Source organism: Oryctolagus cuniculus, chromosome 20 (genome assembly GCF_051225735.1).
Source record: "Oryctolagus cuniculus isolate XC-2025 breed Fujian yellow rabbit chromosome 20, ASM5122573v1, whole genome shotgun sequence".
In the NCBI taxonomy this organism is placed as follows: domain Eukaryota; kingdom Metazoa; phylum Chordata; class Mammalia; order Lagomorpha; family Leporidae; genus Oryctolagus; species Oryctolagus cuniculus.
This window is the reverse complement of record NC_142886.1, coordinates 37643683-37659592: the sequence shown is the minus strand read 5'-3', so window position 1 is coordinate 37659592 and position 15910 is coordinate 37643683. Positions and strand designations below refer to the sequence as shown.

The 15910-nt window shown below is 38.7% G+C and overlaps 1 long non-coding RNA gene across 5 annotated transcripts in view; it reads left to right on the top strand.

Annotated features, from left to right (window-relative positions):
- Positions 1-11949, top strand: part of LOC138847271 (uncharacterized) — a 42103-nt gene extending 30154 nt beyond the window's left edge. For 4 of the 5 annotated variants that reach the window (XR_016226458.1, XR_016226461.1, XR_016226459.1 and 1 more), the window contains 3 exons: positions 1635-1769; positions 4934-5044; positions 11575-11949. This is a non-coding gene — a long non-coding RNA (uncharacterized LOC138847271). The remainder of the gene's footprint in view (positions 1-1634; positions 1770-4933; positions 5045-11574) is intronic. The other variant, XR_016226462.1, reaches the window with a different exon arrangement.
- The last annotated feature ends 3961 nt before the right edge of the window (positions 11950-15910 follow it).

Genomic DNA, 15910 nt, shown 5'->3' with positions numbered 1-15910 from the left:
GAGAGTCTGAAATAAATTTTGTAGACATGGATCCTGACTATCGTATCATGCAATCTGTTTCAAGTGGTGTGTTGGTCTAGAGAGGTTTCATCACGTTATTTAGAGCTTAAGCAAAACATCAAAAATCAAAATAATAAGTGTTCATTGGAAATTGCCATTGTGAGGGTAATGTGAAAACTGCCCATCCTAAGGGTGTATGTGGGGATGATTTCTTGGCAGAGATGCATTATCCCTGGTGTTCAAACTTTGATGAGTATTGGTTCTCTAAATTATTTCTGAGGCTATACAAAAGAGCGTGAGTTGGCCTGTCCAGCTGGATAGAGATGATACCAAGGGTGATAGAATAAGTTGAAACTGAAAATTACTATCAGAACGTAGGAATCAATCCAGTACCCAATAAACGATGTAATTGAAATATTTAAGGCAAAGCTTGGGACACACTGTCAGGAGGGTGGCATCAGATGTGCTGAGTACATTCTTACTTTGGATTGTATGAGAGTTGGTAAGAAAAGGGACCGGGGCATGTAGATATTAAGAGGAATTTCAATAGCAGCATGGCACAAATAAGGGATGTGGTAAAACATAATTAATTTTTCCCAGAGATTTATAACAAAACAGATCCAATGAGAATTTTAAATGGGACACAGTTGATTAAAGATGTGGAGCTGGACTTTAATAAACTGAGTACTGAAAACTAGCTTTACTGATAATTACAAGAAATGAACGGGTTTCCTGCTTCCCTGGTGTTTTGTTTCTGTTAACTCTGTCAAGAGATAAAATTCTACTTTACAGAAGCCCACTTGACAATATATAATGTAATTGGAAAACAAAAATGTACCTTGTGATCACTGACATCAAATGTTAGAACCATTTTGTAAATGATTAATTATGCAATACCAAATTATACCAACCAAATATGCTTTGATTGAAGGGGAAAAGCATAAATTTTTAAAATATTTATTTTATTTATTTGAAAAAGTTATGGACATAGAGAGAGATACCTTCCATTTTCTGGTTCACTCCCTAAATGGCTGCAACCAGGAGCTGGGAGCTTCTTCAGGTTCTCCCACATGGATCCGGAGGCCCAGAAACTTGGGAAGTCTTTCACACCTCTTGCTGCTTTCCCATGCACATTAGCAGGGAGCTAGAATTGGAAGTGGAGCAGCTGGGACTTGAAACAGTGCCCATATGGGATGCCAGCACTGTTGGTTGGGGCTTTAACCCATTGCGCCATAGAACCACATAATTTTACGTGGAGGAATCAAGCTGCCATTAACTTTATTCAGTTATCAATCTTAGCTTTGGTAAACATGGGATGTCTATATCTTTATTCATGACATACAAAACAAAAGAAAAAAGAAAATCACCTCATGTATACTTCTATTAAAGATATTTATCATCCATCTATTAAGTTTCTGCATTTAACTATCATTTTAATGGTGCCACAGGGGACACAGAAGCAAATTTCTCATATCTACCCAACCCCCAGTATTCTCACTCTTATTTCATCCCTCCTGTGGAGTGTGGGCTGGACTTAGTCACCTACTTCTAAAGAATAGAATCCAACAAAGGTGATGGGGTAACCTCAAGTCTTACCTTGATTATTTTCTGCTTGCTCTCTCCCTTTCTGATAGAAGCCGCCTGTCATGTTGTGAGATGCCTTGTAAAGAAAACTGCACAGCAAAAAGCCAAGAGAATTCTTCTGCCAGTAATCACCCAGGACTCTAGGCCTAGCCACCAAGAAGAAACTGAATCCTGCCAGCAAGCATGTGAGTGAACTCGGAATAGTACCCTCCCAACTAAGCTGTGTCCATATTCCAGTTGTGGAAATGTGAGATAATGAATGCTCTGGTTTTAAGATGCTAAGTTTTGGGATAACTTGTTACACAGGGATAGATAACTAATATACAAACCACAGGTAATCGTTCAGACAAAGTGGAAAAATGGGACATTCCAAAAAAATCCAACATGCTTCATCAAGGTAAAGTGTCATGAAGAAAGTGACTATTGAAGCTTGGAAGAAATGTGATATGACACAGAGGTTTTCATGGAATAGAGACAAAGGACGTTCTAGGGACAGTTGGAAAAATAGAATATGGATTAGGTATCAGAATATATTAAACTATTTATTATGTTAGTATACTGTTATTTTGGCTCTGTAGATATTTTCTTCTCAATTTATACAAATACATAAAGAAAAAATATTCTATTTTCTCTAAACTATATTTCAACGTGGATATATGTGGGTGTATTTCAGTTCACTTGAATCTACTTGAAGGCCGTAAGTTAGCTTTGAAGTGTTCTATTTATGAATCTTTATTCTCATGGTGGTCATAATTTGCGTTAGGTAAATTTATAGCAGGTAGCTTATTTTTAGCTAATGGGTTCTTAAAAACATTTTTTTTTTTAATTTTGAAGGAAAAGTGATGAAAAAGACATGTCTTTGATAAGGATAAGGATAAGGTGATAAGTTCAAAACCCTCTCATGAAAATAAAGTGCCAAGTGTACAAGTAGACCAGATGCCAAATACTGTGAGCGCAGCACTTGTGTTAATCTCCCCATGCTTCTGATGATCTCCCGTAACAACCTGGGCCACCAACAGAACTGAGTATTTCTCCAGCGAACACATCATAGCCTCTGTGTTGGGGTGAAATTTTCTTTCTAGACACTTGATTGTCCAAATATCTGAAAACAGAGAATAGGTATATCCCAAACTTAAGAGGAAAGATCCTTTCACTACTTGGGACTGTGTTCACTAATAGATCTTATCTTGCAGAAATTGATTGAAAACTTACTTTCTTTGCAATAGTCCATGCAGGGGCCAGGTTTTGGAAGAGGAGCTTATAATTCCCATGTTACAAAAATTACCAGAAGATACCTGAGTTAGTCAGGATTCTCCAAAGGAGAATATATATATATATATGTATGTATGTATATATATATATATACACACACACACACACATATGTAAAAGGGATTTGTATTACAATTTTATATATAAGGATATATATATATATATATATATAGGTTCTCTAGAGGAATGGATCTATATATAAATGAATTTGTATATATATTATATATTATATATTTTTAAATTTTTTTGACAGGCAGAGTGGACAGTGAGAGACAGAGACAGAGAGAAAGGTCTTCCTTTTTCTGTTGGTTCACCCCCCCCAATGGCTGCTGCAGCTGGCGCGCTGTGTCTGGCACACTGTGCTATCTGAAGCCAGGAGCCAGGTGCTTCCTCCTGGTCGCCCATGCGGGTGCAGGCCCAAAGACTTGGGCCATCCTATACTGCACTTCCGGGCCACAGCAGAGAGCTGGACTGGAAGAGGAGCAACTGGGATAGAATCCAGCACCCTGACCGGGACTAGAACCCAGGGTGCTGGCGCCGCAGGCAGAAGATTAGTCTACTGAGCCGCGGCGCTGGCCATATATTATATATTATATATATATATATAAAATATATGGATTTATTATGGGAATTGGTTTTGGCTCAGGGGATTATAGGGAATGAGAAATTACATGCTAGACTGTCTGCAAGCTAATGGTGTAGCTTAGCCTGAGTCTGAAGGCCTGAGGACTAAGAAAAATGGTGATAGAACTCTCATTCCCAACCAAAGGCCTGAGAACCAGGAGAGCTGAGGGTGTAAATCCTGGCGTCTGAAAGCAGGGGAACCTGAGTTCTGATGTCCAACAGCAGGAGAATGGTGTCCCAGCTGCAGAACAGACTGAATTCTGTTTCCTCTGCCTTTTTACTCTATCAGTGGATTGGACTGGGTGATACCCAGATTGGATGAGATAAGGCCTTTCTCACTCAGTACACTTATTTAAATGCAGAATTCTTCTGGAAACACCCTCATAGAAAACCTGGAAATAATGATCTACCACCTCCTCAGTGATATCTCTTAACCTAATTATGTTGACACCTTAAATTAACTATCACAATATAAAAGACTGGTTAGTTTTTGCTAAAGGTTTTCTCTTCGGTGGGGAAATTGAACTTTCAAAACCAGCGCATTATACACAAAAATATGTTCTTTTTTGCTCATCTTCAAACACAGTAGCATGTGACAAGATGGTATTTCTATCTTCTTGGACACCTCACTAACCACAAGGAACAGAAATCTCTTAAAAAAAAAAAAAAACACACATGCTAGATGCGAGACAAGAGTGATAGTCCTGGTGTTGTTTTAAGCAACTAAGATTTGGATTTCATTCTATAGTCAGCCTCTCCAGATTGGTTCTGCAAATTTTACTAAACACATCTGACCACTAGCCAGTGTCTGAAATGAACTTGCAAAACCAGTTCACAGTGATTGGACCATGAAAACTTAGAAATGAAAAATTGGGCCGGCGCCGCGGCTCACTAGGCTAATCCTCTGCCTGAGGCACCAGCACCCCGGGTTCTAGTCCCGGTTGGGGCGCCATATTCTGTCCAGGCTGCTCCTCTTCCAGGCCAGCTCTCTGCTGTGGCCCGGGAAGGCAGTGGAAGATGACCCAAGTGCTTGGGCCCTGCACCCGCATAGGAGACCAGGAGAAGCACCTGGCTCCTGGCCTTGGATCAGCGCAGCGTGATTAGGGGGGTGAACCAACAGAAGGAATACCTTTCTCTCTGTCTCTCTCTCACTGTCTAGCTGCCTGTCCAAAAAAAAAAAAAAAAAAAAAAAAAAAAGAAACAAAAGAAAAAGAAAAATTGGAAAGAACTGAAAAAACACAGAAGGAGTTACCAATAATTTCTCTCAGAAGAATCATTTCAGTCCAATGCTTTAGCTCTTTGATTTGCTCTGAATGTTCCCCGACTTAACGAAGAAAATTTAAAGTAATAAAACAATGTCTAGGGGACAGCGCTGTGGCGTGGTGGGTTAAGCGGACACCTGGGATGCCAGAATTCCATATGAGCACCAGTTCAAGTTCACTGCTCTTCTTCAGATCCAGCTGCCTGCTAATGTGCCTGAGAAAGCAGTAGAAGATGGCCCAAACACTTGGGGCCCTGTCCCCCACATGGGATACCGGGGTGGAATTCCAAACTCCTGGCTTCAGGTTGGTGCGTTTTCCTGGATGTTGTGGTCTCTTTCTCCCTCTCCCTCTATAACTCTACTTTGTAGATAAATAAATATGTCTTTCTTCAAAGCCCACAAATGGCCACCATGACCTTCATCTGTCTTCTAGTCTCTACTTACACATTATGTCTTTCATTTTGCCATTGGAGTGAGCTGGCCATGCACTTATCTGTATTTGTGTGCTAACTCCCATCCCTTCCAGCCTCCTGGAGAACAGTTTTCCTGCCTTTAGTCTCTCCTTTTACCACTTCATCCTTATCCACATTTAGCAGTGTTCTTGCATCATATCCCAATCCTCCTCTGGCACTACTTGCTGTCACCTAAGCATGGGATGCATTACCATGGTGCCACACTTTACACGGGCCTTTTGCTTGAAATTTCAACTACCCGCTAAACCACAATACAACACATAGTTTGTCTCACAAACTACTCAGCCATATAGAAAATGTCCAAACGTCACCGTGCAAAACTTTCTCCAATTTCCCCCAGGTAGAATTAATTACTTTCTTATTCGTTTTCCTAACAGTCCTCCTTTCATTCAGTCATTCACTATCTATGCAGTGCCTACTAATGCAATGCCTGCTAATCCGTGAACAAGCTGTTGTTAAGGAAACGTGGGTGTATTTGGAGAACTAGACATATGCACAAACATAAAGCAATGGTCCTATTTATGTTTGGATCAAATTCCAAATGTAATCGTTTATGGATAAACATGAAGGAGTAATATTTGAACACTTTTTAACATTTATTTTAATTATCTATTTATCCATCTTTCATTTTATATTGTAGGTTAGTGTCAGATAAAAGCTTTCCTTGGCCAAGGAGGGTTTTTGGAATACTGGTCAAGATCATGAGGTTTGGAGGAGAGCAAATGTGAGATCATAAGTTCTCTTCTGTTTATTATATGTCTCTTAACTTCATTAGAACTTGGATGTCTTAGATATATAAAGAATTCACAATAGTTGTAAGGATAAAATATGTAAATTTTATAACATTTTTAACACACCAGCTGGCACAGGATAGATGTCCCATAAATGTTGGACATTACTGATATTAATGTCACTTTGTTAATATCACTCAATTTTTTTTTGAAGATTTAATTATTTATTTGAAAGTTAGAGTTACACAAAGAGAGGCAGGGAGAGAGAGAGGTCTTCCATCCACTGGTTCACTCCCCGATTGGCTGCAATGGCCGGAACTGTGCCGATCTGAAGCAAGGAGCCAGGAGCTTCTTCCAAGTCTCCCATGTGGGTGCAGGGGCCCAAGGATTTGGGCCATCTTCTACTGCTATCCCAGGCCATGGCAGAGAGCTGGATCAGAAGAGGAGCAGCTGGGACTAGAACTGGTGCCCATATGGGATGCTGGTGTTTCAGGCCAGGGCGTTAACCCGCTGAGCCACAGCGCCAGCCCCAATATCACTCAATTTTTATTATCATCTATTTTCACAATACTAATGCAATATCTAGCATTTCCTGTATGTTCATAAACATATGATGACTTGGTGAATGGTTGGAATGAATCGTGGACTTACCTTACTGATTACTTTTCTACCAGCAAATTATATTTTAGGTTGCTCTATTAAAGAGAATGTTAAACAATTTAAAGCATAGTAAAACAATGCAGCACCTTCTAGGAAGGAAAGAAAAGTTGAGTGACATGTTCTAGTGTTTTTAAGGAAGAACAGTTATGGATAATTCTAAGTAATCCCACGTGATTGTGAGTTGACTGTAAGAGACATAAAATGTTTTTATTCCTCTGTATCCTGCAAAACAGTTTCTAGAAGTGACAATTTTAGATTGTAGCCATCTTGGAAGGTTTTGTTATTTGAGAGAGAGAGAGAGAGAGAGGGAGAGAGAGAGAGAAATCTTGTATTTGCTGATTTGCTTACCAGATGACCACAATGGTCAGCACTGGGCCAGGCCAAATCCAGGAGCCAGGAGCTTAATCCAGGTCTAGCACTTGGGTACAGGGACCCAAGTACTTGGGTCATCTTCAGCTGCTTTCCTAGGCACATTGGCAGGGAGCTGGATCAGAAGTGTGGTAGCTGGGAGTCAATCCAGTGCTCATACTGGATACCAGTATCACAGCTGGCGGCTTAACCTGTTGCACCACAGCACTGGCCCCCATCCTGGATGGCTTCTTGATGACCAATTCATCGCTCAGTAAACGTCTGGTAGGAGAACTCGTTCTAATATTTGTTCTTAGGCCGTTATTGTGAGTTTCTTAAAACACACCAAGGTCTTTGAAATAAACCCAGCAGTTAACTGACTGCTGAAGTGTAGCGCCCCCTTGCAGCCAACTGGAAGACAGCAGATCTTACCAACTCCCAGCAGAAACATAACTTAGTTTTACCCCTGCTGAGCAGAATTCTGTGGGTCCACTCTGTATATTCTGGCCACTTTTACTCCCTCTCTGTAATTGCTAGTAAATGAGACCAATTCAGCTGCATGATCACTTGCCCAATTTCCTTTTTACATTCCAAAGCCATTACTAGTCTGTGGCATAAAAAGCTAGCTATTCAATAAAATTTTATGCTCCCTTATAGAGGGTAGAGTTGTTGCCCAGACAGACACTATATTTCCCAAGCTCTGTTTAATCAAGTAGAGCCATGTGACTTGGTTCATGCCAGTGGAACGACTGAAAGTAACATGTGCCACTTCTGAGAAGAATAAGAAACCGTCAGTTGATGGATTGCAGACCCTAGGATGACCCAGGGAGTGGTGTGTTTCAGATAATAGATTTCCCTAAGCCTGGGTGCCTGAACAACTCCATGACTGCCTAGAATAAACCCAGTTCATCCTACCCATACTGATGATGAGTAGTCAACTTCGTCACAGACAGAGATAACCTGTTGAGTTAACTGCCTGGAATTGATTCTTTTTGACAGACAGAGTTAGACAGTGAGAGAGACAGACAGAGAGAAAGGTCCTCCCTCTGTTGGTTCACCCCACAAATGGCCACTAAGGCCAGTGCACTGTGCCGATCTAAAGCCAGGAGCCAGGTGCCTCCTCCTGTTCTCTCATGCGGGTGCAGGGGCCCAAGCACCTGGGTCATCCTCCACTGCCTTCCCGGGCCACAGCAGAGAGCTGGACTGGAAGAGGAGCAACTGGGACCAGAACCCAGTGCCCATATGGGATGCCAGCACCGCAGGTGGAGGATTAACCAAGTGAGCCATGGCATCGGCCCCTCTTTTTCTGTTCTGATACAAGTTCTCCGAACTTTAGTATGACTCACCCTACTATGCATGTAGCAGCATAAAATAGTCTCAAAGAGTCCATTACACTCCAGACTACTCCATGATGCCTCAACTGTTCATAGGGCCAGCTTTAATTTGATTAATTGGTGACATATTTTATTGGATTCATTTGGACTAGTACTTAGATATGATTACTACTAATTTTTTATACTGCAACTGTGCTAGTTAGATTAGGTAACTCTAGCTACTGCAATAAACTACCTCAAATCTCAAGACTCAAAAACAGGGAGAACGATGTTCTCTAGGAAAGGACAAGCAAGTTTAACCTAAAGCCATCAATTATAATTTTTCCAATATCTCTTAAAAACAGTAAAAATTAATTCAATAACATTTTGAATTATATTTGTATTATAATAGAATTACATTATAATATAATGCCCCCTGAGGTCTTATCTTAATGCTTTATTTCTGCATAGAACTTCTTAGTTAAAGTTACTTGCATATATTACCATTCCAGAAATCTACAAAAGTTTTGTTTCCTCTCCTGACTATCTCAGGGCACTCTGAAACTCATTTCCCCAAAATGAGAAAGGGAATTGAGAGAGAGAGGGTAAACTTGACTCTAGAAGCTTGAAAAGCTTGATTTTTGTTTGAAACAAATATAAATATATACTGAATACAGGTTGGAGTTTCACTGATACTAAAGAAGAACAAAGAGAGAGATGTAAAACCTAGACTAATGGTTTAATTATATTTTCCCCATTGGGCCACAGGAAATAGGTAGCATTAGGTTAGCCATAGACATCATCAATTGCATTTACTATCCATCTTATTTATTTCCTTATTTAATCACACAACGACTACCTTCTGTGGTTTTAGTTTCTTCATGTTACTGAAAAAAGAGAAAAAATGTAGTTGCATGGTTTCCTTTTTGTTGTTGTTCTTTTGTTTTTGCCAAGAACATATTACAAGGAAGTGCAATTGTCAGCTTTATCTTCATCTTTTTCCTGCAGAGCCCATGTGCTTGATTGCCACTATTGATGACAGTCAGTTTATCTGGGAAAGAAACCTTCAGGATAGTTCAATAGGAGCTGTATCTTTATCACCTATGCAATCCACAGGTCCATTGCTGGAGTCAAGTCTGGGTTACACTAAGATAGCAAAGTCCCTGAACCTCACACATCCCTTCAACTCTAGTGCAGAAACTGCCCTTGTTGAGCCCCTGCTTAATCTCAGAAGCTGCACCTTTTAAAGGCGTAGTATAAAAATCAATAAATAACTTTGTTCCTACTTGAAACACTTCCAGACATTGTCTGCTATGGATAGGGTCATGGAATCCCCAAAACTGAGCTCATCATCTCTAGAAGAGATTGTGGTTTTTGGAGGTTGCTGTACTTCAAGGATTTGCTCTTTTGTTATAACCCCTGACCATGAAAAGGCAGAAGGGAAAAGAAAAACACACAGTCATAACTCCTTCATTGCCATTCATGTAAAACAAAACAAAACAAAAAATCAAAGGAATACATTAAACTTCCTTTTGTAATCTTGCATTTTGGAAATACTGATTATAAAAATTAAGCTTATATACTAATCTAATGCTTTGTGCTAGATGGTATATAATTTCAGAAACTCAATGTTCTGAATGTTTCTTACTTTTATATTCCAATAACTAGATGATTCCTTACTAATTTTAAAGGTATAAAAATCTGCTCATCCCTGACTAAAGTCATATTTATCCCTTTGTTATCCTACTTTAAAAATTAACCACAAACTATATAATAATAATTTTTCCATAAAAGGCAGACTTTCATGGACTTAAAACTTTTAATTCCACTTAAAAGCTATTGTGATAAATATAATTGTGTAGTTTAAGAAGTGGAAAAAAGAAAAATCTCAGGCCAGTGTTAACACTTCAGGTCCTTTGCCATATTTTTAGCTGGTAACATTTGAATTTTTCCAAAGAAAAAAATGGAAATGGATGTTTTCATTCTATAAAAATCAAATTGGTTTCTACTGTTTTGAATGTTTTCATCCTTCCAAAATTCCTATGTTGAGACCTAATCCCCAAGGTGAAGATATTAGTAGTCATGACCCTTGATAGTGATTATGTCACAAAGACAGAGCCCTCATGGATAGTTTTTATCCTTGTAAGAAACCCCAAAGACGTATCTGGCCAGCTCTTGCTTTTTCCTGAATTTGCTGTATTTTGATATTGAAATTTTCAGCCTTTCAACACTGTGAGAAATATATTTATATTCTGTAAGATACCCAGCCTGCGATATTTTGTTATAGCAGTCTGAACAAACTAAGACAGGGAATAAATGCCAAGAAGTTGGGGTGCTGCTGTGGTGTACATATGACGGTGCTCCCCTAGAGTGCCCAGACTACCGCCCTTACTGTGGTGTCCTTGCCAATACCATACAGAGAAGATGGGCCATGGAGGTTTGGCGGCTTCCATTTAAATTTCAAAGATAGGTTCCGCTGAGTCTTGGTACATAGCCCAGAAAGAGGGCTTTTATGTGGGTGAAGCCATCAGACAATCCCAATGAGGAGGTGGCCTAGAAGAGTCATGGTGGAAAGGGCTATTCCCCAAACTCCCAAGTGACAGAGCCACTAGCATGCAATTCTACCCTGCAAGAGCCTCAGGCACCTGAATACAACATGTGAGAATGTAAGTGTGGGCTTGCCCCAAGCAAAGTCATGGGGGTGGGTGGGGGGCCAACCTAAAGCCTTAAAGACTCAATCTCCCCTCAGTGTGTCTGAAAGACAGGGCGTTGAGTCAAAGAACATTATTCTCAAGCCTTTTTAATGCTGTTTGTCCTGTTGGGTTTTGGACTTACTTAAGGCTTATTATCCCTTTCTTTTTTCTTATTCCTCACATTCCCTTTTGGGATGGGAACGTCTATCTTATGCATGTCCCACCATTGCAGTTTGGAAGCACATAACACATTCACTTCACAGATTCATAGCTGAAAAGCAGGTTGCCTTAAAGTGAATGATAGCCTTAGTGCCATGCTGCATGGGATTTGAATATCTAGGTGGGACTTTGGAGTTGGACTTTAAAGTTGATGCTGGAATGAATTAAGAATCTGGATGGCTATCAGGACGGAATGAATGTATTACTCATGTGGGAAAGACATTTATTTTGAGGAACCAGGAATGTCATGCTGTAATCTGAATGTTTGCGTAGTTTCAAAAATTAGTATGTTGAAACCTAATCATCAATGTGATGACATTAGGAAGTGCAGGGCCTCTGAGGTGTGATTAGATCATTGAAGCAGATCACTCATGATAAAAATGCCTTTTTTTTATAGGTGTCTTACCTGTTTGCATGAGATGAGAACACAGCAAGAAGATACCAATCTATGAGCCAGGAAACTGACCCTCTCTGGACACTAAATTTATTAATATCTTGATCTTGGACTTCTCAAAAACTGAGAAATAAATTTCTAATCATAAGCTACCCAGTCGAAAGTATTTTGTTATAGCAGCCCAAATGGATTAAGATAGGTCTTTTGTTTAGGGTACATGAAGACTATCTTGAATTTAGACCCTGTAGAGATAATTGAGGATATAATAAAATTATTTATATATGTATATATATATTAAATTCATATATAATGAAATATGTATAATGAAGATACAGCAATATTCAAAAACAGCATGCATGTGTTACATTTGTGTTTGAAGTCAACAATGAAAAATAAATATAACTTAGTGTATCTCACCTCTGGGGTGCTCAAGGACAGGATAATATATAGTCTAGAGCTGTTCTAGCTGTGACAGTCTTTCTACTTAAGAAGTTTCTTTCATAAGCTAATTTCTTTCCTATGATGAGGTGGATTTGAGTTTGTTTTGAATTCAGGATTTCAAGTATATGGCAGAATCAAGTGACTCTTCCAAACAGGCCTCTCCAAGGCTATTATCACATATTAGTAGTAATTTAAACTGGGGCACAGACTGCTCATCACGAAGACACACCCTAGACTAGCTTAAAACAACATAATTTATTGGCTTCAAGTACTCAGAATGTTCAAGATTTGAAATTCACTGCCAGTGAACCTGGCTTACTAGGTTGTCTCAGAGCAATCTCTGCTTTGCCCTTCATGGGTGGAGTGGAAGACTCTCATCATAGTGTAGCAAAGGGGGCCTCTGGAAACTTAAGGCATAAGGGCCTTGAGAATCCAGGACCCAGATGAGAGACAGCCTCTTAACTGATTTTTCCAACAATAGACCTAGAAAGAAGACTAATTGTCTAACCTTGGCTCAAATACTCAGCTCTAGAGCACAGAAGGTGACATCATTCCTAGCTGACCTGCAAGGTTACTGATGAGGCCCAAAGGAGAGCAAGGTTGTGTTCCAGAAAGGGGAGCAGGTACAGTGAAGTCAATAAACAACTCCTAAGTGCTTGAAGTCAGGATTTGTGGTAACAACCTCACGTGTATTCTTTCACATGGCCCCTAACATCTATACATGATTGAAATTATTGTTATTGCTATTATTATCCTCATTTTAGAATTTATGAAGCTGTTGCTAGTGGGGTTAAGAAATTTGCCCAAGTTACTCATAAATTGCGCAGTTGGAATGTGACTTCATGTCTCCTTTGTTCCTGAGCCCAGACTTTGAAATATTGTTCTGTACAGAATAGCTTAATTTTTCAAGTTCAAAAGTGTACATGAAAATTTTCTTTTGTTTCACTTTCTTCTGTGTGATGAGTCCTTCCAAAGACCTTTCATCTTCTTCTGCTTTTTGCTCCTTTCCACCCTTCCAAAAACACTTTTCAAAGAGAACTAGAGAGCAAAAGTGTAATTTGCATTTAATTACAATGAAATCTCTTTTCGCTTACTCAGTTTGATTTCTGGGTTTTTTTTAGCATTGAAATCATTTTTGCTTTACTTTCAGGCAAGGAAAAACTAGTTGGCAACTACGAGTTTGTATTAATCTAAGGGTGTGTCCCAGACTGCTCGATAGTCTCCTTTAGCATGATTTTTTTGGATTAGTTAAAATAAATATATGTAAAATTGTAACCTACACATTCATCCTTCTTCAATGCTGTGATACCCTGTCTGAAAATAAGTTCTGCTAAATAGTCTGCAAGTGAAAAATAGTTATGAAAGACATGGAGAAAAAGTTTTAAAAGTTCACTGAACATAATTCCTTAGGTTATGAAATTATAATTCTAAATAAATGAAATCAAAACATTTAAATATATTTTCCCCTCAGAAAGGAGAGTGTTCAATGAAAGTTTTGCATATCAGTAAATTCTGTTAGAAAATTTGAGTTGCTGGAATGACATTCAGCTCCTCCTGCTCTCCAAACACGAAATGGAAACTTATATATTGCAATTTCCCCATTACTCTAGCCATTGACCTGTTAAAACTATTATGGGGTGGTTTACCTCTGAAATTGGTATTAATAAGAAAATGACAAGAAGCTTGCTGCCCAAACACTACTATTTCCAGAATTGTAAAAATTGCACAGGTGGTTATTTCACTTTCTCATTTAGAGTGGCAGGGAAGAGTGAACTGAAATCAAATGCATCCTCTGATTCTAAATGGAAATGTGCTCATGCTGGTTGGTTCTGGGAGAGATGAGTGCCTTTAAGAGTGCCCATTCTGAAGCTGAATTATTTTCTTCTCTGAATTCTCATGGTTGCTTCAGGTTTGCTTTAAGATATACTCTTAAGAAGGAAATAGGGGGGTGAGCTTCAGACTTTGGCAGATAACCGTCACTAAAAGCTCATTGCGCAATTGTCATATAGCCTTTTAGCATCCACTTAATTAATAAAGACCATGGAAAACTCAGAATAGCAACAGTTTTTCTAGGTATCATTTGGAAATAACAACACAGGGAAGTTTAAAAGATTACTTTGCAGTTTACAAAAAAAGAACATTTTTCCATGTATGAAGGACGTTTATTTGTTTTTATTACATTTCTCACATTAATTCTCTCAACATCTTCATGAGATTAGTGATAACATTAAAATCTATTGAGTTTTTTTTTTCAAAATAAAAAAGAATGTGAAATACAATGATTTTTAATGAGTTTTAGTTAGTAACAGTAATATGCCAATTTTCTAGGTTAAAAATGCATCTTTAGAAAAAAAATGAGTGTTCCATAATGACATACAGTGAGTGAGTGAGGAAGGAGCAGAAGTAGGACTCCAATGAAGATCTACTGATTCTTGTGTCCTCTGGGATCAGAAGCTATTTCTGTGTCACATCTGAATCATGTCTCGCTGTGTATAAAGTGCTCTTGTGGGTATTGTCATTTCTGAGCCTAACACCAACTTGGTGATTTGCACATTTTAAGCAATTCCTAAAGTGTTGCACTTCGGTTTTCTGTTCTAAGCCTCTATGGAGCTTTCCATCTGTAACACACAGGTTGCATATTATTTATTCATATCCATGCTTGCTCAGCCTGGTTCATTTGACTTTGTCTGCTATTAGAATGTAGAATTTTTCTCATATTATACTGTATACTTGTTTATATCTGTAAATTCATCTTGCTACTTCTGTAACCTCCCAGAGTGCCAAGTAAACAGTTATCAATATAATAGGTAAAAAATGCATGTAGTACTCAGGAACTTGTGTCCATGGCTGGAAGGGAACATCCTGGTGAGGACAACCTTTTTCTGAGCCACTGTATTCTCACTGCTGTGCTTTGATATTAGATGTTGTGCAGCCTGTGTGGTCATTCCACTTTATAAATACTTTAAAAAACACATATACTTTTACTTTAATTTTACTGAAATCTAGCTAACATGACCCCAGAATGTAAGTTTCAAAGAAAGAGCATGTTGAAAAGTTTATTTATTATTGTTTCAAATAGATTAGTAATGTATAACTACCAGTTGATAACACTAAGTCTTAATTTTTAAATGCAATAACTGAAAATACCTATTAAAATATAGGAAAGGCTAATAAAAATGCAATATAAATGTCCAATAGAAATAAAGTTCTCCAAAATGCAAGCAATTTGTTTCAAGCACAACTTAATGAGAAGAATAAAAATTATATTAGTGTTTGCAGTGAAAAAGTGTATGTTGAAACATACACTTACTTAGAATTTTAAACAGCATCTTAAATAGGCTTCTTTAATCTATTCTATTCTAATTGTAGGGCACTATCCAGATTTGGCATTTATTAGGTCCTAATAATCAGATAGGTCTGGCTCAACATCTACCCCTTTTCTGACAACTTTTCTAACGTGTTTTCCTTTCTCTTCAATGTAAGATTCTTCTTTACAATATTAAGGGTGTATTAGTCTTTCAGGCTGTTACTATAAAATTATATAAACTGGGTCATTTATAAAAAGAAATTCATTTCCCACAGAAGATTAATTCAGGGCATTTGACTTTCATCTGCCGGCTTACTCCCCAAATTGGCTGCAATGGCCAGACTGGGCCAGGCCAAAGCCATGAACCCAGAGCTTCTTCCAGGTCTCCCATGTGGGTTCAGGAGTCCAAGTACCTGGGCCATCTTTTGCTGCTTTCCCAGGCACAATAGCTGGGAGCTGGATCAGAAGTGGAGCAGCCGGTCTCAAGCAGGTGCCCATATGGGATGCTGGCACCGCAGGCAGAAGCTTAACCTGTTATGCCACAACCTCCCAGCCCCATCCTCCCTATTTTACTTTTTAAAGAGACCAATA